Consider the following 21,628-nt stretch of genomic DNA (forward strand, 5'->3'; position numbering starts at 1 on the left):
CTTGAGTATAGGTAATTCTGGCTTCTTTCGCAAAATTGACCTATCCTTGTAGTAAGCAACGAAGACAAAAAGAAACTTGCAAAAGTAAACAATCGAGTATTACTAAGGAGGTGGTTTCCTTTTGGAACCAGTGGAACATAAAATTTTCAACCACCCATCGTTTGATGAGATACATTTGAAAGCAGTTTCGCATTTTCGATAGATACATACCACATCTCCAAACTTCCATGAACTCATAATTCCTAAAACAAATTATAGTCCTAGTTAACAAGCAAAAATGGGCTAAAAATTTAAAAAGTTTATAAAAAAAGTAAATGCTGCTCCAGCGGTGACACGAACTAAGATTTGCATTACAGTAACTTTCGATATACTTTCTTTAATTTCGAATGATGACCTCAGTAAGATCACGTAAAAAAAAAGTGAGAAAAGAACTCCAGACTTTCCTACAATCACGTAGCACAATCTCCGTCTCGACTGTTGCTTTGAACGCTGTGACTGCTGCAGTGCACTTGTTTCGTAGAAGTACTGCAATATACCACTAGATACACCTGTCTTGCAACAGCATCGGTCGTTTCATGCTAAAGACACTGGTACTTCCAAATGAAATTAATAAAATAATGGTATCAGGCGGAAACTACTCGTATTCAAAGCGTTTAGCCACTTCCGTAGGTGGTCCACGTTCTGGATTGAAGACACCTGATATAGAAATTCCAGAAAGTTGCTTCGTTTCCTTACCAAACTTGGTGCATGTAGGAGAATGGTGACGTACATAGATACACTGGCTAGAGAAATGTCTGTAGTATGAACCTATTCATGATGTGTACAATATCTGATCAGAAGTACCCGGACACTCCAATGCAGGAGGGAGAGTCAAATGAAAACCTTAAATTTGTAATAACAAATCGAAATCTCACGCCGTTATCTTGCAAGTTGGTAAGCGTGCTACAAACAGCGTGCAGAATAGCCTGCAGGTGGCAGCATAGTTCAGATGCACACATACCGTCGCAGTATCGGCATGAAGATGGCCGCCCACGTGCGACTTGTACCAGGGAAGAACAACGTTCTTTATTCGGTTTTTGCTTAGTGAAGGTGTGAAACCTATTGAAGTTCATCGACGAATGAAGGTTCAGTACGGTGATGCATGTTTGTCACAGCAGCAAGTCTACGAATGGAGTAGGAAGCTAGCAAATGGTGTGACTTCAGTGGAAGATACTCCTCATCCAGGTCAGGCACAACGAGTTGTGACTCCACAGAACATTGCAGCAGTTGAAGCCATCGTGAAGGAAAACCGCCGAGTGACACTGAATGACATTGCGGCATGTTTACAGATTAGTCATTGGTCAGCACACCACATTGTGCATGATGTGCTCCAGTTTCACAAAGTGTCTGAATGATGGGTGCCACGGCAGCTGACTCCTGAAATGAGAGAAAAACGTGTTGATGCTTGTGAAGAACTTCTTCGGCTCTTTGAACGTAGAAGGTGATGGCCTCCTTGCAAGAATCGTTACTGGGGACGAAACCTGGGTTCACTTCCAACCGGAAACGAAGAGAGGGAGCAAGGAATGGCACCATTCCTTATCACCAAAACCAAAAAAGTTTCGAACAAAACCATCAGCAGGAAAGGTTATGCTGACTCTCTTTTGGGGCGAAAAAGGCGTCATTTTGGAGCATTACATGCCTAGAGGGACCACTGTCACCAGTGCATCATACACAGATCTCCTAAAAAATCATCTGCGGCCTGCAATCGATTCAAAGCGACGTGGATTGCTTTCAGCAGGTGTCCTTTTGCAACATGACAATGCAAGGCCCCACACTGCCCGTACAACAGTTTCAACAATCACAGACCTGCATTTTGAGGGTCTTCCTCATCCATCATACTCACCAGACCTTGCCCCCAAGTGATTTCCATATGTTTGGACCACTCAAAGACGCAATGGGAGGAAAGAAGTTCCGTACTAATAAAGAGGTACGCCGCGTTGCATGAGTGGTTGCGCGGACTACCAGAAGAATTTTTTTCTAAAGGAATTTATGCACTCTGTAAGCGCTGGAGGACTTGCATTGAGCGTGGGGGAGATTATGTTGAAAAGTGATACAGCTTTGTACCACTTATGCACAATAAATAATATTAAAAAAAAATTTAAGGTTTTCATTTGACTCACCCTCGTAATTCGGAATTGACCACTAGATGCTGCGAGATGTGTATTCGCGTGTATGAAAGGACAGGAGAGTATTGTATTGCTGTAGAAAAGCAGTAACAGCGGAATGGGTCAGTCAGGAGAGCTCACTGACTCAGAACGTGCACTAGCCAGTGCAGGTCACCTGAGTGCCAAATTGATCAGGGACATTTCAACGCTTCTAAAGATGCTCGACTGTCGGTGATGTGATTGCGAGGCGAAAGCGTGAAGAAACAACCACAGCTAAACCAAGACCAGGCAGTGTCATGTACTGACGGACAGAAACCTTCAAGCATTACGAAGGGTCGTTGTATTAAAAAGTGAGTTTGCAAGTGCCCTCCGCAGTCCAGCTAGCACAGGAAGTGCTAAGCGACGCGTGAGATAGTGAACAATGGATGAATGGAACCTAGTGATTTGTAGTAATGAATGACACTATATCCCGTGGAGTGGATATCAGATGTAAAGGTTTCGGTGTGGAGAATACCAGGAGAACGTTGCCTGCCAACATATGTGGTGCATGGATTGTGGTGTTACGGTATGAGAGTGGTGAATGTGGTGGTCTTGTCGCTCTTAAGAGAACGGTAAATGCTGAACGAGATGAACATATTTTACAGCAGTGTGTGCCGCGTACAGTATAGGAACAGTTCGGAGACGATGACTGTTATCTGCCTCACATTGCACCCTCTCATAAAGCAGCACCCGCGAGACAGTGTCATGTGGACAGTAACATTCCTGAAATGGACCGTCGAGGATTCAGAAGGTGCCTTCGCTCCAGACACCAGAGTCCAAAATCTCACTACCTTCTATGTTTAGTACCCTTGAGGTCGAATTAGCTGTTATTTCTCCACAGACATTCAAACACGTCATGAAAGCGTCTCCAGCAGGAGTCAAACCTACTTAGAAGTCCCTCATATTAATGATGTCCGGATATTTTCAATCAGATGCTGTACGTGCGGTTTTCTGCTTTAATAACCACTAAACCTAAATTTCTGTTAACCGTCTAGGTCGTAAAACTGTTACTATACGATATCTTTGCTATCTTTGGAGGTTTCGTAGTTTCAGTAGGTTGTGTGAGCTAACTCTGAATAGTTGTAGCAGCAGCAACACACCATCGCCACAGTTGCCCTTAATTAGTAAGGATCGGGCTTGGGTGCGGCGTGTACAGTGTGAACCGGAACTCCTCTGACAAAATTTCGGAGATGGTCCAGGGACATTTTATAAGTAATTTGGTTTTAAGGATCCGTGGTCTCCTGTGGCTCGTTAAAGAATATTTGTATTTAGTTTGATTTCTTACTCCTGCTCGTGTTTGTACATGGATTGCGCTGAAAATATCTGCACAGCTGTGCAAATGTTGTCGGGATGCTGTTCCGCTTAAAAACGAACTTGTTCCATTGACTCACGGTGCTGTTGACAACAGCAGTGCATACTTTACTCTTCGCCCTCAATATTGTATGTATTCAATACTGCACGGTCTTGCCTTGGGTACGTTTTTCGGCTAGCGTTAGTGGTGCAATAAAGTGATACACAGTGGTATGTATGGGCTTATTGATGTAGAGATGGCCGCTGTGCAACAGTGTATTAGTCCACTGAATACAATGGAAGAGTTGCATAACAACGCTGTGCCGGGCTGTTTCCGCACCGACGGCGTCCACACCACAGTATCTTTATTGTTCCATTACTCTCTTTCCTGTGCAACGTTTTCCCGATTTCATATTACAAGTTTTTTCACTGTTGTAAAGGTATTTTCATAGAAACAAAAGCAACTGAGGTAACAAAGCCAATAAGCCATGATCATTACTAATGTGTAACGAGCCACCGGATATCACGGATCCCTAATACCAAAACACTCCGAAAATATCGGTGAATTACTCCGAAATTTTGTGTGTGGAGTTCGATTCCAACCCATAGACAGTTTTCGGAGTTACTGTGCTGTTATTGGATCATCCGTTCAGCTGTTTTACAGCTAGTATTTAATTCACGTGATCGATTTCTAACTTACACGATTTCATCTACAGATGTGCTTCTGGCAGTCCATTGCGATAGGAACCTGCTTCTTTCCCACGCACATAATGGATGGCACTATCGGTAAATACTGCAGAACATCCTATCATGGCTGAGGTATGACTCCAGAGTTTATCGCAGCAACTTTCTCACGACCGTCTTTCGGTATAGCCTCAATCACTGTTATAATGGATGGTCTGCCCTCTGCGATCCCATGGCACAAGTACTTAAGTGTGTAGTGAAGTGTGAACAAGTTAACTCCTTCGTTAGCTAAAATCTGTGTGGGGATGTATAAACACAGATGCTATAATCCGTTCACCGTAAGAATAAATCTGATGTAAACATTGCATTATGTATTCTTGCGTGTTTGCTGGAACCTCATTAGATTTACGTTTCACGTGGGACTTCAGCCATGCCGTCTCGAGTACCTGTCAAGTAGGATAATAAGGGTAAATTTTGTGCTCTGCTTTACTGGCACATCGACTTAGAGATAATGCGGGACAACAGCTTTACCGGCGCATTAACTTGGACAGCACTGGCCGCACAGCTGGTACAGCTAGCCTGCAGTGGCGTGGCCAGCTGCAGTACACACGTAAAAAGAGACGGGCTGAGCAGCAGGTATAGCTTCGAACGTCGTTTAATTTTAAGCAGAATGAAATAATAAACTGCAAATCTTCCACAACACGCTCTTGAGAGAACTATACGTAAACCACAACACGTTATCGTTTTCAGCTAACGTACTATTGTAATTAAATAAAATAATGATGAAAATTCCTGACTTAACCACAGGGTAATTTTTCTGCATAAGCAGTGTGTCACGTAAGAGAGTATTGAAGGATTTCGCCGTACAGTTAAATATGGAAGCCACTGAAGGCATTATGGTTCAAATGGCTCTGAGCACTATGGGACTTAACTGCTGAGGTCATCAGTCCCCTAGAACTTAGAACTAGTTAAACCTAACTAACCTAAGGACATCACACACATCCATGCCCGAGGCAGAATTCGAACCTGTTGCCGTAGCGGTCGCGCGGTTCCAGACTGTAGCGCCTAGAACCGCTCGGCTACAACGGCCGGCACTGAAGGCATTACTTACAGTCAGTCGTCTGGTAATCTCTTAGCTCCTTCCTTATCCGAAACAGAGAAATACATTTCAGTTCTGAAAGTGTCACCTGCTGCGTTCTTAACGAGCCTATCAGCAACAGATTCCACAAAGCCAACCAGGCGCAACATTTTCTCTTTTGTGACGACCGTTCTATATCCCGCCAGCATTCGACAGCGGCGTGTGAAAAAGCAGTTACAGTACGTCTGGCAGCTTACTTCTCGGGCCAGATCCCGCAGCTTGGCTCCAGATCACTTCTGTTGGGTTCATATTGTAATGATACAGTAGCAAATGTAAAAATACAGCGTTTCTACGCTGTGTTTGATGCTGTGAAAATGATTGTTTTTCATGTTTCTACGATATGTATCTACCTCTGTGGTACAAAACGATGGACATAGTCCAAATAGAGGATTTGGTTTTTCATTTTTGCTTTAAAAATTAAATTGGTCTGCTTTCATAATTTCAACGACTTTTATGAACATTCTTTCATAAACCATCGATAAGTAAGAATTTGTATTGGAAATGGAAACAGGAATTTCGCGTCCCATGCGTAATTAGATACAAGAAGTCGTGCATTATTCATAAAAAATGGTGATGAGTTTTATAATTGCGAGATATAGGTATTTCAAATTGAACGAGAAAAAGAAAATGACACGGGTTTTGAACCACAGCACGAACAACAATATTTGTTTCACATTCCATTACGCTACCGACTGCTCTACCCTTTCGATACGAATTTTGTGAAATGCATTGTACACAACACTGAGAAAAGTTCAAAGCCAATTATCTTCGTAAATTGATGAAAAACATTAAGAACAGCCTATTTCTCGGCACTTTTTAACTTTGTTCCACGCGCTTGTTTCACTATGGAACAGAAAGCAGCCTCAGCCATTTTCATACTGCTCATTAACATCGCGACAATCAGAGCGCACCGCTGCAGGGGCTGTGACTGTACACGATTTTTGAAATAAAAACTACGTAGCTAAAGCGTGATTAAGAAAAACGTTGATGGCTGTTAATACATTTGAATATCTTGAAGTTTTATTTAACGTAACTTAGTAATAAGATATCTAAAACATAAGTAGGACCTACTTCCAAGAGCGTAACTACACCGGTGTACGTGTGGTACGGCTTCTGACCAATCATTGCGTTTTTGTTTGTTTACATCAGGTTTATTCTTATGCTGAATGGATTATAGTATTATACACTCCTGGAAATGGAAAAAAGAACACATTGACACCGGTGTGTCAGACCCACCATACTTGCTCCGGACACTGCGAGAGGGCTGTACAAGCAATGATCACACGCACGGCACAGCGGACACACCAGGAACCGCGGTGTTGGCCGTCGAATGGCGCTAGCTGCGCAGCATTTGTGCACCGCCGCCGTCAGTGTCAGCCAGTTTGCCGTGGCATACGGAGCTCCATCGCAGTATTTAACACTGGTAGCATGCCGCGACAGCGTAGACGTGAACCGTATGTGCAGTTGACGGACTTTGAGCGAGGGCGTGTAGTGGGCATGCGGGAGGCCGGGTGGACGTACCGCCGAATTGCTCAACACGTTGGGCGTGAGGTCTCCACAGTACATCGATGTTGTCGCCAGTGGTCGGCGGAAGGTGCACGTGCCCGTCGACCTGGGACCGGACCGCAGCGACGCACGGATGCACGCCAAGACCGTAGGATCCTACGCAGTGCCGTAGGGGACCGCACCGCCACTTCCCAGCAAATTAGGGACACTGTTGCTCCTGGGGTATCGGCGAGGACCATTCGCAACCGTCTCCATGAAGCTGGGCTACGGTCCCGCACACCGTTAGGCCGTCTTCCGCTCACGCCCCAACACTGTGCAGCCCGCCTCCAGTGGTGTCGCGACAGGCGTGAATGGAGGGACGAATGGAGACGTGTCGTCTTCAGCGATGAGAGTCGCTTCTGCCTTGGTGCCAATGATGGTCGTATGCGTGTTTGGCGCCGTGCAGGTGAGCTCCACAATCAGGACTGCATACGACCGAGGCACACAGGGCCAACACCCGGCATCATGGTGTGGGGAGCGATCTCCTACACTGGCCGTACACCACTGGTGATCGTCGAGGGGACACTGAATAGTGCACGGTACATCCAAACCGTCATCGAACCCATCGTTCTACCATTCCTAGACCGGCAAGGGAACTTGCTGTTCCAACAGGACAATGCACGTCCGCATGTATCCCGTGCCACCCAACGTGCTCTAGAAGGTGTAAGTCAACTACCCTGGCCAGCAAGATCTCCGGATCTGTCCCCCATTGAGCATGTTTGGGACTGGATGAAGCGTCGTCTCACGCGGTCTGCACGTCCAGCACAAACGCTGGTCCAACTGAGGCGCCAGGTGGAAATGGCATGGCAAGCCGTTCCACAGGACTACATCCAGCATCTCTACGATCGTCTCCATGGGAGAATAGCAGCCTGCATTGCTGCGAAAGGTGGATATACACTGTACTAGTGCCGACATTGTGCATGCTCTGTTGCCTGTGTCTATGTGCCTGTGGTTCTGTCAGTGTGATCATGTGATGTATCTGACCCCAGGAATGTGTCAATAAAGTTTCCCCTTCCTGGGACAATGAATTCACGGTGTTCTTATTTCAATTTCCAGGAGTGTATATTGTGTGCGTGCGCTTGCAGACAGTGCGTAATCATGGGACTTTCAATTAGAAAGTCAGTTGGGCGGTACATTGTTTTAAAAATCCTTGTGTTACAGGATAACCGAATGGTAAATGTCCATAAGCAATGTATAGAAGTTTCTTTCATTTTTTTCAGTTTCGAAATTGTGTATCCAAAATGTTCCCAAGTAATTAGCAATCAGGCGAGCCCGTGTTTTTACACAATCTAGTAAGCAGTGTTAACAGTCCGTATCATTGACAACACAATAACTGCTATAAGAAGCAGTATTTTGTTTCAAAGCAGTAGATTGCGACGGCAGAGAAAATGTAAGTTCACTACGTAGATTTAAGAGTTACGTGTTTGCAGATAAAGACAGTAATAGTGGTATAGTAAACGACAACAAAAGGACTTTAAAGAGAATCTATCGAGCTTACTTACATTAGGTTTTCCACTTCTCAGATGTCCTTGTGTTTCACGGTTACCTGGCGTTGTCAGCAGGAGAGCAATCTCTGAATCTGAAAAAGTATTCTTCTTGCTACAGAAGTTTTATTTGCCCATATCCAAATAAACGCCTTTGTAGACAACTAGTTTCGGCAATTGAAATTGCCGTCTTCATGTCATCTACATACATCAACCATTGTGCCACTCAATGTAGCGCACTGTAATCGAGTCGTAAACATATTTGGGAGCAACTCGTTGAAGAAGACGTACAGATATGATGTCAAGTATACAGACTGAAGCGGCGAGTGGAAATTTGTACCAAGGCCAGGAATCGAACCCGGGTCTCCTAGTAACTAGGCTGGTGCGTTAGCCACTAAGCCCTCTTAGCACAGCGGTTCACACAGCTGTACGGATTACTCTGGCACGCCTCCCTCTTCGATTCAAATTCTCATTGCCGCCCCGGTGTACTTAAAATTCCCCCTCGCGTGTAAGGGAGAAGACCCGCGTTCGATTCCCAGCCTTTGTACAAATTTTCACTCACTGCTTCAGTCTATACACCTAATATTAGTAGCATGTTGTTACTAATTTTCTGCAGGGCTACGTTTAATCGCGGTAGGTATGTATTCATCGTTCCGCCCGGAGTTAAGCGCATACTGTGTAATTTTTTATGAAGCCGCTTGCTCGCGCTCCGCACCTTGACAGCCGATAACCAACAGTAATTGTCCGTTATCTCAGTGCGTTAAGTAATATTTCTTCGCGCTGTATTGATTGTGGTCTGCGAGCTATCCGAGCAACAGGTGGCCCCATTCCATTTCTGTGAGAAATGTAATAGCAGCTGGACATCTGGCCGAGACGCAAGGCTGTGTATTCGCATGTGCGCCGTAGCAGCCGACTAGCACCCTTCCCATAATCACGAGTGTCTCATGTTCGTTTCGCCGTGTCTACTCAAGGATGAACATTTCCCATTCTTTTCTTCTGTTGTTGGAAATATATTTACTTGGTATGATATGAAATGTAAATTTTACGGTTTTACTGAGCTGAAGGAGGTTATCCTCTTCCTGAAATTTGTGTTTGCGTTGTTTTGTAGAACTATCTGGCTGTAAATTCCCACTTCATTTCGTATGTGAGTTGGTCGAGGCGACCGAAAATCAGTGGTTCCTTGGCTCCTAGTCGGAGCTGAAGTTACAGCAGTAGTCTGGGAAGCTAGACTGAACGGTGCAGTTTACAGTTACTTTATCGTTTTTAGAGATATTACGATAACGCCGGTTGATTTCTTATTGTGACGACCGAAAATGCCATAGTTAACATTGAAGTTTAATTATGAACCCATGTGCGCCTCTTTTAGTGCGACTGACTAAGTGCCACGAATTTTTTTTCTCGAATATTAATTCTTTTAAAGGAGTTGTCAGGCTCATTCACATCTGTGCCCCCTTCACCAAATGCCCATGGAACTTTTGGAGCCAGTTCACTGGTCAAGGTAGGAGTGATGTGGTGCTCTGATCAACCGTCAGGTTTGTGGCTTCCTGTGCAGTCCATTCAAGTTTGCCGAAGATCACGTCGTATAAGCACATCGGTCTCAAAGGTAGTCAGGATACGTCGTACCAGTGCCGTGTAACAACTCCCCTAGCCCTGATTCCATTCGTCGAGAAAGACAGTCCTCAACTTATTTCAGGTTTACTGTATCCACCTGAAGCCACTCATTGATAATCAGATCCCGTAGAGATACCTAATGGAAGCTCCACTAGTTGTTCCAAATAGTCTCTGACTTTCGTACGGGATTAAGATTGGGTGATTTAGCGTCCCAGTCGAAGTGTGGTAGGGTTCCCGAACGTTCATCAAACAGGTAACGTATGCATGCAGTCCGGTAACCATGGCTGTTGCCATCTTTGAAGATTGGGAGTGCGTACAGCATACTCGTCGTGAAAAATGCGGAAGAAAGGGCAAATTTGGTAAACGAGAATGTAACCTGAACGAGTGGGTCGAAATTACAATCAGCGCAGACCCACCTCCTGCCTGAACTACACTCCCCGCACATGGCATGTTGGTTGGACTATCGGTACACTCTGCACGTTGTATTATTAAAAAAAAAAAAAAAAAAAAAAACGCAAAATCGCGACCCATCGGGCAACACTACACGCCTCTAGTCAGCTATTGTTCAGTTTACTTGTTGTTTGACTTGTTGATGACGAACAGCTCTATGTGTGATCTGAGCATTGGCCTTATGAGACTGCTAATGTACGTGCATGCCGTTCCCTACACAATGTTAGTTCGGACACTAGTTGAAATAGACGTGTCTGTGCTGAGAGTAGCAACTACAGTCGGATTTGAAACCAACTGTAGGTGACAAGGCCTCGTGCTGCTCCTCGGTCCCTGTCAGTTTGGTTCTTTTTACGACCCCCTTCCTTACGCCTTGTTCCGTGTTTGTGAGTAGTACGTCTTGTCTTTTTTAGTCAGTGACCAAGCCGCTTTGGTACAGCAACAAGTCGGTCAGCACAGCTTCATTCACAGTGGGTGTGATCGTCTACACATCCAAACACGATATAACTCTTTTGAGCCATTCTCTCAGGTCCCCACGTCGACGAATTTTACTGCTTCACTGCCATGGCTTCTGCCAGCTGTAGAACGTCGCATGACTGCCTAGTGTCAGTTCGACACCATCTACAATGCTCCAAAATTACTAGTCTGCTCATTTAAGGTGATCGACTGATATTTTTGCCTGGTGAGCTGATTTTATTTGTATTAGACATACAATTCTCAATCTACTTAAAAATCAAGATAAAGGGCCCAGCTGTTTGGAATGATATAAGCAAGCAGCACCCATAGTAGCCCAGCCAATATTATACGAAAGTCGAGATTTATAAAACAACAACTGAACGTATGAAACTTCCTGGCAGATTAAAGTGTGCGCCGGACCGAGACTCGAACTCCGAAGCTTTGCCTTTCACAGGCAGATGCTCTACCAGCTGAGGTACCCAAGCACAACTCACGACCCGTCCTCACTACTTCCGCCAGTACCCCGTCTCCTACCTTTCAATCTTCACAGAAGTTTTGCGAAACTTGGTGGACTAGCACCCCTGGAAGAAAGGATACTACGGAGACATGGCACAGCGACAGCCTGGGTGATGATACAAACGCACTTTACGCTGCAGAGTGAAAATTTCATTCTGGAAACATCCCTCAGGCTGTGTCTAAGCCATGTCTCCGCAGTGTTCTTTTAGGAGTGCTAGTCTTGCAAGTTTCGCAGGAGAGCTTTTGTGAAGTATGGTAGTAGGAGACGAGGTACGGCCGGAAGTAAAGCTGTGTGTAATGATCGTGAGTCGTACTTGGGTAGCTCAGTTGGTAGAGCACTTTCCTGCGAAAGGCAAAGGTCCCAAGTTAGATTCTCGTTCTGGCACATAGTTCTAATTTGCTAGAAATTTGAATTCCCAATGTACGTAAGAATTAAGATCTAGGACTCTCCATTGTCTATTCACTCGCGGCACAATTTTCACTTGAGTGTTACTGTTTGGAATGATGCACGCAGATGTCACCCAAAGTATCCCAGCTAATATCATCTGCAAGTCTGGAGTTGAAAAGAAGAGGGAAAAAAAGCCTGAAAGTACTTTTGTTTCCATCAGTAAGTACTGTAGCCGACTTGGTCTACTTCCAGATAATAATACTAATGGTATTGTGTTTGGCGGTGTCAGTAGAAAGAAAAGTCTTTCACTCTGAGATTTTAGTAATAGCCCGTGTGGCAATGAAAAGTAAGGGGTCAAATCATACCACCATGTGTGCTTGGTTGTTACCGATGATACGCCTTCGCTGGCTCCCGAGGACATCTGAATAATAGGTACCGTAATCCCTAAGATCGACAATTCGGCGCTGTGCGCGACAATTTGCAAAACGAAATGACTGTGTAAGAGCATTGCCATAGGCTTGTTGGCACTCCAGAGGACTCCTACGAAGACGGCTGTGGCTCCACAAGGAACACCCTCGCCTCTAGTTTTCCATGCTTGCTACGTTCTCCAGTCCCGTGTGCTTGCGTGCAGCCCGCTGTCCTTTCATTAGGTGTCATTATTGCGAGGCCGGACAGGGCGTAGAAGTTGTTTGCTCAATCAGCCGCCCCCGGCTATCGACCGCGCAACGTACGCCTAGTCTCCTTGTCCTTGCGCACTAGGATGTCTCCTGCGCTCCTCAGCTATGTGCTTCCACGTTGCGCATCTTGGCCTTTCGCGCCCAGGGCGAGTCGTATATCTTAGAATCGAACCGCTTGGTGTTGCTGCTGTTGCTGGTTTTCTTGTCTTAAATCTGAAGGCTAGTTTGATACAGCTCTCCACGCTAGTCTACCTTGTGCTGGTCTCTTCATCTTTGCATAACTGCAGCAACCTAAATCCATTTGAACATGCTTACTGTGTTCATTTCTTGGTTTCAGTCTACTGTTTTTACCCCTGACTCTTCCTTCCATTACCAGATTTACTTTTTCTTGACGCCTTAGCATGTGGCTCATCAACCGAGCTCTTATTTTAGTCGAGTTACGCCACAAATTTGTTTTTTCCCCAATTCGATTCAGTGCCTTCCCAGTGATTGTTCGATCTGTCCATTTAACCTTCTTCATTGTTCTGTAGCAACACATTTCAAATGCTTCTATTCTCTTCTTGTCTGATGCTCATACCGTTCACGTTTCACTTTTGTACAAGTATACACTCCAGACATATACCTTACGAAAACATTTCCTAACACTTAAATTTGTATTAGATGTTAACGAATTCTGCTTTTTCAGAAATGTTTTTCTTGCTTTTACCAAGTGTCATCTTACATTAAAGTCATAGGATACCTCCTAATATCGTATCGAACCTCCTTTCGCTCGGCGTAGTGCAGAAACTCGACGTGGCGTGGACTCAAGTCGTTGGAAGTCCACTGCAGAAATAGTGAGCCATGCTGCCTCTGTAATTGCGGAAGTGTTGTTGGTGCAGGAATTTGTGCACTAAATGACCTCACAATTCTGTCCCATAAATGTTTGACGAGAGGCCAAATCATTCACTCCAAACTTCGTCAAACTAATCGCGAACAACTGTGAACCGGTGACTTGGCGTGTTGTCATCCATAAAAAATCCATCTTTGTTTGGGAACATGAAGTGCGTGAATGGCTTCAGATGGTCTCCAAGTAGGCGAACATAACCATTTCCAGTCAATGATAGGTTCAGTTGGCGCAGAGGACCCCGTCCCTTCCATGTAAACACAGCCCACACCATTATGGAACCATCACCAACTTGCACATTGCCTTGTTAACAACCTGGATGCATGGACTTCGTGGGGTCTGCGTCACACTCGAACCCTACCATCACTTCTTACCAACTGAAATGGGCACTCATCCGAGCAGGCCATGGTTTTCTAGTCGTCTAGGGTTCAACCGATTTGGTCACGAGCCCAGGAGACGCGCTGCAGGTGATGTTGTGCTGTTAGCGAAGGCACTCTCGTCGGTCGTTTGCTGCCATAGCCCATTAACGCCAGATCCCGCCGCTCTGTCCTAACGAATGCTTGTCTCTTAGCACCGACAACGGTACGAAATCTCCGCTGCTCTCGGTCGTTAAGTGAAGGCCATCAGCTACAGCGCTGTCCGGGATGAGAGGTTAAGCCTGAAATTTGGTATTCTCGGCGCACTCTCGACACTGTGGGTCTCGGAATACTGATGTCATTATCGAGTTAAGAAATCGAACGTCCCACGCGTCTAGCTCCAACTACCATTCCGCGTTCAGTGTCTGTTAATTCTCATCGTACGGCCATAATCATGTCGGACACGTATCCACATGAATTACTTCAGTACAGATGACAGCTCCACCAATGGACTGCCCTTCTATACGTTTGTACTCGACACTACCACCATCTGTATATGTGCATGTCACTATCCTACGACTTTCGTCACCTCAGTCTATGTCCTCACTAGTTAAACCGTCGTCCGGTATTTTCGTGCCCTGGTACCAAAGCTCATCTACCACTGTTACTATCTCATTTCCTAATTTAATTGGCTCGTCATCTTCAGATTTAATTCAACTACATTCCATTAACCGTGTTTTATTTTTGTTGATATTCGTCTGATAACATTTTCTGAGACATTATCCATTTCGTTCAGCCAATGTTCAAAGTCCTTTCCCGTCTGTGACAGAATAACTATTCAATAGAACGAAAAACCAGTCCAAGTTACAAATACTTCATTTTTCATTCGATTCTTAATTTCTGGCCGAGACCCATTTTCAAATCAACACAACAAAGTCGAAAATGGCATTTCCGAAGATGCCATTGAAGATGTAATGTACATTTATAGTGCCTACAGACAACTGCATGCACTGTAAATGTACTTTACACATTTTTTGAGATGACATGTGACACTGTCAAAAAGTCTTCCTTTGGGGTGTTGCTCCACTTACGCGCCACACAGGCTTGAATGTTTGTTATGTCGTCAAAGCGTTGACTTCATGTGAATATGGTTTTTCCCAGAAAAGAAATGTCCGCGTTTTGCATTTCAGTCGAGTCGTGTCAGGCATCTATGCGTCATTGTTTTTGTTTGGGAGTCAAGGTTTGCGGGACCAACTTTCCACACACGTTTCTCTTCTTCAAAACAGAGTGGAGAATTTGATTTAGACATGTTGTTTCGTTGCAGTTAGTGACACAACATCGTTGACACACTACTGCCGCACATACGCTACTTACAGGGTGATAATTACTGAACTATATGAAATAAAATCATAACTTGTGAACGGTTTGCGATAGGACGTTCCATCTGCACGGTTGACTACGGGGCATGATGGGAAATAGTATGCGTATGTATGGTTTGGTTTAGCGACGAAGCCCACTTTGATTTGGGTGGGTTCGTTAATAAGCAAAATTGGCACATTTGGGGGACTGAGAATCGTCATTTCGCGATCGACAAGTTTTTTCACCCTCAACGGGTGACTGTATGGTGTGCAGTGTCCAGTAACGGAATAATCAGTGCGATATTCCTTGAGGGCACGGTGACTACCGAACGGTACGTGAAGGGTTTGGAAGATGATTTTATTCCCATTATCCAAAGTGACCCTGATTTCGACATGTGGTCCATACAAGGCGGAGCTCTACCCCATCGAAGCAGGACAGTGTTTGATGTTCTGGAGGAGCACTTTGGGGACTGCATTCTGGTTCTGGGGAACAAACCCACTGGCATGGGCCTCGATTGGCCGTCTTATTCTCCGGATCTGAACACATGCGGCTCCTTTTTGTGTGCCTATAGTAAAGACAACGTGTACAGAAATAACCCCAAAACGATTGCTGAGCTGAAAATAGCCATTCAGGATGTTATCGACAGCATCAACGTCCCGACACTTCAGCGAGTCATGCAGAGTTTCACTATTCGTCTGCGCCACATCACCGTCAATGAAGGCAGGCATATCAGACGTGTCATAACCTAAATCCGAATATCTGTAATGACGTTTACACGTTGTGTACAGTGTGTGCACGCCGTAGTTTGTAACTAATTTACGTTTGTTTTTCATATAGTTCAAAAATTGTCACAGTGTAACGCTACCTGTTCACAACTGACAGGTCGAATACACGTCTGTTGTTGACAATTGCTAGTTCAATATGCTAACATAGTTATTCTGCGCTGACGTCGCTTTGTACTCCAGGAATAAAGTCACTTTCGGAACATTGGAATGATTTCAATCAAACTTGGAAGACGTATTACTTACTATTGTGGAAGAAACTCTATCGTAAGCGCTTAACTCGGGAACCTCTGGAACAGTTTCAACTAAAATACATACATGACTGATTATTTGTATAATTATACATTAAACTGTATGAATATATTGCGGAGGCAATATGCCTCTTGCCACACGGAGGCTTTTGCGCCTCTGTAGCTGAGTGCTCAGCGAGGCTGACTGCTACATGGGTTCGAATCCCGGTCGATAGCGTCGGGGTTTTTCCTTAGCGGGAGGGCTGGAACGGTTTGCACTGTGCCTCGTGAGGCTAACTGATGTGCTGGCCACATGCTCCTCCACTCCGTATCCAGTGACGCCATTGGCAGGTGATGCTATGGCGATCAGGCTAGGGCCCTGTTCATTAGGGATGGGAATGAGAAGCCATGAGAGGTGAAATTGACAACGTCCGATATTAATGTTGAATCCACGATATTCGTGGTCGTTGAGATCACTGATGACAATCCTACTCCTAGTGGAAAGATATTGACATATCAGCATATCTCTGTAATGCCTAAAGCAGTTTCTGCCATACTTGGGACACGTATCCCTTGCTAACTGGAAGAAACTTACTGTGGCAGTATGAAACCCGTAGCGTCCTTATTGCTGAGGATGGGCATGAAGAGGTAAGACATAAAAGAATAACTTCCGAGGTTCAGGTGCAATTTTAGTCAAATTTGGTATGTACACGACTCACTATTTATATTAAAATAGTGTGGAGTGACGCATCTTTACTACCTCTATTTGGAGGTTGGGAGAAAAAAAATGTTCGAAAATTACCCGTTGGTATTTCTTCACTGCATTTAGTTGGCCTGCAAAAGCTGGAAACTCACTCTCATATGTTCTATTTCATAAACAAATATAAGAAAGGATTTAGAAGGAATGTGGAGAAATGAAATAAAATACACTGTCACAGAGCACAAATAGTGTTTTGTCGTATTTGCACACCTAAAAAGTTGAAACATTGTCCACGACTTCTTACGGTCTTATCTAGGCAGAATTAAAAGTTGTCTCAGGATCCGGATGAAACCGCAGGACTAAATTCTCTACAGATCTTGATTCTGTAATGTTCGTTCACTTGTAGTAACATTTTGACACACGTTTTCCTCAAAACATATTCAAATTTTTATTGTTATTTGAGACCACTTTCAGCGGAAAAAGATCAAAAAAATTTGTGAGTTATAGACAGCTGGAAAATTAGTATATCGTCTTAGGCGTCCTTGTAATATTCATTCAGTCTACAAAGTAACAGCACGACGGTATCCTGTGCTTGTTTCAAAATACAAATCAAATATCGCGAAAGCTTGACTGTAAACGTCCATGTTTGTGGACGAAGCGTCGTAAATGGCGACGGCTAGATGCTGTTGGGCAAGAGACTGTCTCCAGGCGGCGACATTTAATAGCGGGAAAATGAGCTCTTGGCTTGGTTGTAGTGGCGCCGCGCGGTTGCCCTCGCACGGCACAGCTGCAAATACGGCACCGCTGCTGCCCTGCTATTGTGTGCTCTCTCTGGGGTAGAATTTCATTTCCCTTTCTCCTTCCTTCATTCTGTTCTGATACGCGTCGTTAAGATTGTAGAGGCCTGCACGAATAGGAAAAAGCTATCCGCGTCCATAAGTCTTTACCGCGCACCCGCGGGTATTAACATTTTGTACATGACTCTAGTCCTATATGGGATGTGTTCAAAAAATATCGCGAATTTTCATTTCTTGGAAATAATTTCATTTATTCGTCTATATTGTTTACCTTCTTCAAAATAGTTTCCATTGGATATCATACACTTACGCCAGCGCTTCTAAAAATCCCCGAAACACTTCAGTGACTCAGTCTTCGGTATATCACTTCGCTATTTCAGCGATGCGTTTTTAACGTAATGTAAAATTCACACGGGACGGTATCTGGCGAATGTGGAGGCTGGGACATCATTACACTGAGGTGGCAAAAGTCATGGGATGGCGATATGCTTATACGGTATACAAATGGCGGTAGTATCGCGTACACAAGATATAAAAGGGCAGCTCATTGGCTGAGCTGTCATTTGTGCTCATGTGATTTACGTAAAAAAGGTTTCAGAGTGATTACGGCCGCACGACGGGAATTAAGTCTCTGAACGCGGTATGGTACTTGGCGCTAGATGCATGGGACGTTCCATTTCGGAAATCGTTAGGGAATTCAGTATTCCGAGATCCACAGTGTCAAGAGTGTGCCGAGGACATCACACTTCAGGTAGTGGCCGACGGTCTTCACTTAACGATCGAGAGTATCGGCGTTTGCTTGGAGTTGTCAGTACTAAGAGACAAGCAATACAGCGTGAAATAACCGCAGAAATCAGTGTGGGAGGTACGACGAACGTATCCGTTAGAACAGTTCGGCGAAATGTGGTGTTAATGGGCTATGGAAGCAGACGACCGATGTGAGTGCCTTTGCTAATAATACGACATACCCAAAAAAATTTTATGGATGACAAAGCGCCACCTCACAGTGTCACAATTGTTCACAATTGGTTTGAAGAACATTTTGGACAGTTCGCGCTAATGGTTTTGGGCATCCAGATCGCCCGACGGGAGTCCCATCGAATATTTATGGGACATAATCGTGCACAAAATCCTAAAACTGCAACGCTTTCGCGATTATGAAAGACCGTAGATACAGCACCGCTCAATATTTCTGCAGGGGACTTCCAACGAATTGATGAGTCCATGCTACGTCGAATTGCTGCCATTCGGCGGCAAAAAATGGTCTGACACGATATTGAGAGATATCTCATGGTTTTTATCGACTCTGTGCTTTTCGCCAAAAATTCACAAACCCGTAACGAAGTGTGAACAGATGTATTCAACAACTACTTCTCTGCTTGTGATTGGGCGATCGTTCATAATGATTTTTCCGTGTTTTCAGCGCATGTCGATGTACTGGGCGTCCAGAAAGGCTCGACATCTTTAACATCTTAAAGTCTGTCGGAATGCACAGTGAACAGGAATGTATGCATGTGATCGGACCGGATGCTTACGTATGCGTCACCTGTCAGAGTCGTATCTAGACGCATTAGGGGTCCCATATCACTCCAACTAAACACGCCCCACACCATTAGAGAGCCTCCACCAGCTTGAACAGTCCCCTGCTGACATGCAGTATCTACGGATTCATGAGGTTGCCTCCATACCAATACACGTCCATCCGCTCGATACAATTTGAAACGAGACTCGCCCGACCAGGCAACACGTTTCCAGTCATCAACAGTCCAGTGTCGGTGTTGATGGGCCCAGGCGATGCGTAATGCTTTGTGTCGTGCAATCTTCAAGGATAGACCAGTGAGCCTTCGGCTCGGAGCCCATATTGATGATGTTTCGTTGAATGGTTCGCACACTGACACTTGTTAAGGGCCCAGCATTGAATTCTGCAGCAATTTGCGGAAGGGTTTCACATCTGTCACGTTGAACGATTCTCTTCAGGCGTCGTTAGTCCCGTTCTTGCAGGATCTTTTTCCGGCCGCAGCGATGTCGGAGATTTAATGTTTTACCGGATTCCTGATACGGTACACACGTGAAATGGTCGTACGAAAAAAATTCCCTCTTCATCACTGCCTCGGGGATGCTGTGTCCCATCGGTCGTGCGCCGACTACAACACCACATTCAACCTCGCTTAGATCGGTTAGTGCTCCCCCAATGACAGGTTATCAAGATTTAACAACTGCGCCAGACACTTGTTGTCTTACATAGGCGTTGCCGACCGCAGTGCCGTATTGTGCCTGTTTACATATGCACGCCTATACCGGTTTCTCTTGCTTCCAGCAGGATAAGCTTCCATGTGACAAGATGAGAATGGTACTACAGTGGTTTGGGGAACGTGATATCACTCTCATTGGCGTCTTGGGCACCAAATTTGCCTATCTGAACGCAATCCAACATATCTGGGACGTTATCAGTCACCAGCTCCGCGTTACAAAATGTCTGATCCGTAATTTACGGGAATTGCGTGATATGTCCACTACACATCTGATATGTTCCTCCGGAAATCTACCAAGGACTTGATGACTCCAAGCCACACGGAAACGCTGCTCCACTGCTTTTCAAAGGTGGACCAACACACTATGAAGCGAGTGGTCACAGCGTTTTGACTCAACAATGTAAAACAACAATTACTACTATCGATAGCTTTCAATACAAATAGACGAAAACCGTAATACTGGAATTGCGTTTCATGTTTTAACCACAACGTAATTGTTACTGCAGATACCCGCTTCTACACAACCTCCAACGGCGGAATACAAGCGACTGGTTAAGAAGGAAATTCAGGGTTGGATGAAATCTTTTCGTTATGTATTTCATCCTCCGGTCTCTTCAGTTGTATCGTTTCCGGTTTCACTATATTACTAAGTCATCATCATACTGTGTGAATAACTTACGTAGCAACTCCGACGATGTCTTGGTCAGTAAGCCGAAAGTAGTAGTGATAAGATTCGAGTGACCTGAGGCATAAGTAAACAACAAAAACATTTACAAGACGGTTCATTTTTCACCCTAAGGCAGTATGCATAGCCTGGGGAAAATCGATGAAACCTTGTCAGACGCCAACGAAGTACCTTTTGTGTTTGGTGTTCAATAATGCAGCAGTCCTTTATCGTTAACAAAATACGTAGCGACAATGTTTGCCTTGTTACGTAATTACGTAAAATTTAAACGGCAATAGCAGTTGGTTATTCGTATTTGCTGGATACAAAAGACCGGAAATAATAGCTAGCAGTCAGTTTGTCTACTGTCAGCCACTTACTATTTACATGCCGTGATAAGTCTTTCGAAGATACTAGCGGCCATTTAGTCGACGCTAATCCTATGATCGACCTACAGATGTTTACAGCGTACCTGTCGGCGACATCATTATTCACTGCAGTACTTCATAGTAGTAAATGATGGAGGAACCCGAGGGCCAGCAGTAATTAAACGTAGGCCATTATGAGGTTGCTTGTTTATCCTGGCGCCGTCAGCAAAACTTATCGACTGAGAGCTACAAATTAATTACAGCGATGAAGCGTTGTTGGACTAAAGAAATTTCAGCGGTTGCATTGGTAGCGCAGACAGCTGTTTTCTGGAGTATAGTGTGGCGCGCACCACTCATCTGTCCGAGATATTGTGCCACACCGTATGGAGACACCTGAAGAGTTACTCCTCCGACGTTACGAGCTAGCTCTGGAGGAACTGACTTAGGTCAGTTTCATGCTTCTCAAACTTACCGTAGTAATTTGCAGGTCTCATAAATCATGTGCGTGATTTTTCATTGAAGTGGAACGATTCAGTTAACGTGCTTTATTTTTTTTACGCTATTTGAGTATTTCTTTTACTATAGATGTATTGAAACAATTGTGGAAGAATGCGCACTACCGGTGAAAAGAAATGTCGTGTGGCTAGGGCCTCCCGTTGGGTAGACTGGTCGCGTGGAGCAAGTCTTTTAGTTGACGCCACTTCGGCAACTTGCGTTTCGATGGGACTGATATGATGAAGACAAAACACAACACCCAGTCCCGGAACGGAGAAAATGTCCGACCCAGCCGGGAATCGAACCTGGGCCCCTTGGCATGG

The 21,628-nt window shown here is 44.8% G+C and overlaps 1 protein-coding gene across 3 annotated transcripts in view; it reads left to right on the top strand.

Moving 5' to 3' along the window:
• LOC124605534 (phospholipid-transporting ATPase VA) overlaps nucleotides 1-21,628 on the top strand; it is a 354,547-nt gene that overhangs the window by 169,200 nt on the left and 163,719 nt on the right. The gene's annotated exons all lie outside the window — the stretch shown is intronic.

This window comes from Schistocerca americana, chromosome 3, assembly GCF_021461395.2.
Source record: "Schistocerca americana isolate TAMUIC-IGC-003095 chromosome 3, iqSchAmer2.1, whole genome shotgun sequence".
Classification (NCBI taxonomy): Eukaryota; Metazoa; Arthropoda; class Insecta; order Orthoptera; family Acrididae; genus Schistocerca; species Schistocerca americana.